This window comes from Orycteropus afer, unplaced genomic scaffold (genome assembly GCF_000298275.1).
Source record: "Orycteropus afer afer isolate SDZICR_OR568_19922 unplaced genomic scaffold, OryAfe1.0 scaffold00041, whole genome shotgun sequence".
Classification (NCBI taxonomy): Eukaryota; Metazoa; Chordata; class Mammalia; order Tubulidentata; family Orycteropodidae; genus Orycteropus; species Orycteropus afer.
Window position 1 is genome coordinate 6402042 of NW_006921628.1, and position 5188 is coordinate 6407229.

Below are 5188 nucleotides of genomic sequence, written 5' to 3' on the forward strand. Positions count from 1 at the left end.
CCGAGGCAGTTATCACTACGGAAGTAGGATTGCCCAACCTTCCTTCCGAGGAGTGGCTGGTGGGTTTGAACCGCCAGCCGTCTGGTTAGCAGGCAAGTGTCTTAGCCACTATGCTACCAGAGCTCCCATGTTTAAATTCCATAAGGGTATACTGTACAATGATAAGTAGGCCTCTCTCTCACCCCAGCCATCTACTACTCTTGCAGGAGGCCACCACTGTGATTGGCTCCTTTTTAATTCCTCCAAAGGTATTCTAGGCATAAACAAGCTTTATTTTACCCAAATGGCACCATATTATATGCTGTGCTCTATACTTGCTGAACACTGTACCTTGAAGAGCCTTCCATGTCATCAAATAAAAATTTGCCTCAGTTTTCAATATTACATCTTCTAACTATGCTGTAAAATATTTATGTAGTCCCCTGTTAACTGATTATTTATATGGTTTCCAATGTCCTGCCACAGCCAACATCCTCCTAGATAAACCAGTCTACATATGTGAGAGGCTCTGTGGCATGAACACCCAGGAAAAGAACTCCTGGGTCCAAGGGCATCTGCACATTTGGGATTTTGATAAACATTGCCAAATTGTCCTCCATAAAGATGATTCTACTGTATGCATCCAATGGACATATAAGAAAGGTCCTATTTTCCCATACCCTCTCCAAACAGCGCTAGCCCACTTTTACCCTCTGCTAATGTGGTAAATGAAAAATTGATACCTTGGTCAAGTTTAAATTGATATTTATGTGCTGCCTAGTATGTGTGATTGTTTAAAATAAAATGTAAAAGTCAGTTCCTCAGCTGTACTAACCACATATCAAGTGCTCAACAGCCATATAAGCCTCTGTGGGACAATGAAGATACAGAACATTCCATCATTGCAAAAATTTCAACTGGATGATGCTATTCTAGACCTGCACTCTCCAAGATGGTAGTCATGAGCCAATGTGGTTATTGAGCACTTGGAATGTGGCTGGTCACATTTCATTGAGAATGGCTCTAAGAACACAATCCACAATGGATTCCAGTGACTTAATATGGAGGTGGGGGGGGAAAGGATCTCTGATGGTACAATGTTGGAGTACTTGGTAGCTTACTGAAAGGATGGCAGTTCAAATTCACCTAGTAACTCCACTGGAGAGATACTTGACAATCTGCTCCTGTAAAGATTAAAGCCTAGAAAATCCTATGGGACAGTTCTACTCTGTCACATGGGATCAGTATGAGTTAGAACTGACTTGATGACAACTAACAACAATATGAAAAAGTAAGGGAAAAGATCCCCATAATCCTTTTTTATATTGATTACATACTGAATACTAATGTTTGCATTATTGCTGTGTTGTTTGGTGCCATCAATTTGGGTCTGACTCACAGTGACCTTACATACATCAGAACAAAATACTGCCCGATCCTGTAACATTTTCTTAGTCATTGTCATGGTTGAGCTCATTGTTGCAGCCATTGTGTCAGTCCATCTCATTAAGGGTCTTCCTCTTTTTCACAGACCCTCTACTTTACCAACCACCCCTCCTGATAACATGAGCAAAGTATGAGAGATGAAGTCTTGCCATCCTAGGTAAACAAAATATATGTATTATTAAAATTGTATGTATTATTAAAATCTCATCTACTTCTTTTTGCTCCTTTCAAGGTAGCCAGTAAAAAATGTAACTTAGGCATTTGGCTCACCTTCCATTTCTATTAAACAGGGCTGCCCCAGAGGGCACAGTGCTCTGTTGAGATCTAGAGTTTTGTACTTTTCTTTTTACATAGAAATAAGTGTAGCTATTATTACTATAAAGAAGAATTGACACATTTGGAATCTCTTCATCCTCACCCTTCCCTGCCTCATGCAGGGTAGGGAACAAAAGGTTAAAGGGCTGATATGATCCTGATGATAAAACAGGAGCCCTGAGACAAGCCAGATACCCTCTACCTGTATGGCCACAAGCAGGTCTGCAGCACTGCTGACCCCAAGTGGGGACTGATTTCCTGGTAGCTGGTAAAACAATGCAACAGAGAACAAAGTGCCTTCAAAACTGAGAATAAAAGAACAGATCCAAATAAGATTTCCAGGACTTCATGGGAACAGATCCCTCCCCTGCTCCATCTGTAACTTGCCCTCCACCCTTGGTTTGGCTTGGTCTCCACACCAACGCCCAGTCTCAACCCCACCCTCCTGCATTCTCAGCAGTCTGCACACACAGCTCTGGGCAACAAATGAGGGATGGGGTGGAGGGGCAAGAACCAAAGAAAGAGGTACAAAGGTTCTGCTAAAAAAGGGCTCACACAGCTCTGTTCTATAGCCAAGACATGGCAGGCATGCTTCTGTCAAGAAAACTCACTTGTACAGCATGATTCACAAAAATGACCAATCAGAATGAATACTGTTTTCTCACAGGTACTGAGGGAATGAGACCTAAATGTATCTAGGCATAAGTCATCTGGCTGGGGGAAATCATTAATTTTAGTATACTGTCATTAATGTAGTTATTTGGAACACCTTGGTGATGCAATGATTAACATGCTCACCTGCTAGCCAAAGAGTTGGAGGTTCAAGTCCACCCAAAGGCCTCTTGGAAGAAAGGCCTTCCAAAAAAGCAGTCAATGAAAACTCTACGGAGCCCAGTTCTACTCTGATCCATATGGGTCACCATGAGTGGGAATTGACCGGATGGCAACTAGTTGGTTATTGTAGTTGCTGTTATTATTAGTACTAACTGCATGCTTTTGAGCAAGCCAGCTAATCACTTTAGGTCTCATTTCCTGATCTATAAAACGAGGGGACTGTATTATGTAAGTTCTCCTATCTCACCCCATCTGAAAGTTCTGTACTCCTACATACACACAAACAAAGTATCACGAATATGTTCATCCTCACTCAATCATTCAGAAAACACTGATTGGGCAGTTAATATGAGTCCGACCTGGAGCCTAGCACAGGGCATACAAATATGGACACATGCCTCTTCCAGTATATCAAACTTTTGAGAGAGAAAAGAAAGAGAAAGGAGAAGGGATGGCACGAACAACCAGAGCAGAGTTCACGTGGGATATGGGATTGCACATACATTCTCATAACTATGTGCAGTTTTCTGAAGAGAACACACAAAGATGAATGTGACCTCAAGAAGGCAAAGGGCTAGTGATTTACAGAAACTAAAATTCAACAAAAGAAGCTCTAGAGGCATAGCTGTTAAGCACCTAGCTGCTAACAAAAAGGTTGGGAGTTTGAACCCACTGGTGACTCCGTGGGAGAAAATACGTGATGATCTGCTCCTGTAAAGATTACAGCCTACGAAACCCCATAGGAGCAGTTCTACTCTGTCCTATAGGGTGGCTATGAATCAAAATAAATTCAATGGCACACAACAACTACAAATGTGTCAGACACATTCTTAGTACATGGTGGATTCTTGAAGAGTTAGTACCCAAAACAGTCCACAAAGTGTACAGTGGAAAAAAGCACATGCTATTAGCTCAACTGAAGCAACATCATGATAAATGGAGAAAAGATTGAAGTTGTCAGGGATTTTATTTTACCTGGATCCACAATCAACACCGATGGGAGCAGCAGTCAAGACATCAGACATCTTATTGCACTGGGCAAATCTGCTACAAAAGATCTCTTTAAAGTGTTAAGGAACAAAGATGTCACCTTGAAGATTAAGGTGCACCTGACCCAAGCCATGGCATTTTCAATTGCTTCATATGCATGTGAAAGCTGGAGAATGAATAAGGAAGACCAAAGAAGAGTTGTTCCATTTGAATTGTGATGTTGGCAAAGAATACTGAAAATACCACAGACTGTTAGAAGAACAATCAAATCTCTCCTGGAAGAAATGTAGCCAGAATGCTCCTTAGAAGCAAAAATGGCCAGACTTCATCTCACCTACTTTGGTCATGTTGTCAGAAGGGACCAGTACCTGGAGAAGGGGATTGTCCTGGTTACCTAGTGCTGCTCTGACAAGAGTATACCACAAATGGGATGGCCTTAACAAACAGGAGTTTATTCTCTTACAGTTTGGAGGCTTTATATCTAAGTTCAAAGTGCCAGGCTCTCGGGGCTGGGTGAAAGCCCGTCAACCTTGGGGTCCAGCTCTGCCTCCAGCTCCCAGCCCACTGAAGCTAGAGGTTTTTCTTCACTCAGATAGCTGTTGGCTGCTGAGACTGATAAGCCCAAGTTTGACAAGTAAAAAGGCACAGTCCTGGTGTTACCAAACCACATGGCAGGCCATTACTTCAAGTCCATTGTAAGTCCCAAGGTTGGCAGAGCATGGCAGGCTGCTGAACAATGACATGGCTACATGCAGGGTTCAAGATGCCATAAGCTAGAGACTATCCCCAAGGCTTCTCCTTACATACAGAAAGCAGACCACATCCCAAAGGCAGCTACTCAGCTGCTTATGGTAGATCCCACCATGGAGTTAATTGCCAGTCTCATCATGGGGAATAACTACCACCAACTGCCCAGCCACTCAACCAGGCCCAGCCAAGCTGACATACAGACTGAACTACCACAGGGATCATGCTTGGTAAAGTAGAATGTCAGCAAAAAAGGAGAAGACCCTCAATGAGATCGATTGACACAGTGGCTGCAATGATGGGCTGACGTACAACAGGGATTGTTAAGATGGCACAGGACCTGGCAGAGCTTCATTCTATTGTACATAGGGTCACTATGAGTCAGAGTCGACTTGACAGCACCAAACAACAAGAAGAAGCTGAATTGAAAGAATAATGTTTTCCACACAGTCGGCAGGGCAGCAGCTTTCCCCCAATTTCATTTTACAGATAGAAACACAGATGCTCAGAGGAGTATGTAACGACACCATGCAGCTGGGAAGGGGTATGACAGGGATCTGAACATAGGCCTCTGGTATTAAGTCCGTCTCATCCCTCTACATCAGGAATGATCTCTTTGTGGCTTCTCCCTGCTGCTGAACCTCCACCAACTCTTCCCTTCCTCATGTCAGAAGATTATAAGCATTTAATAGGCCAACTCAGTATCATATTTGTCTGACCTAAGACACTTGCCCAAAACAGTTGTTGTTGTTAGGTGCCATCTGGTCAGTTCTGACTCAGAGTGACCCTATGTACAACAGAGGAAAACGCTGCCCAGTCCTGCACCATGCTCACAATTACTGTGATGTTTGAATCCACTGTTGCAGCAACTGTGTCA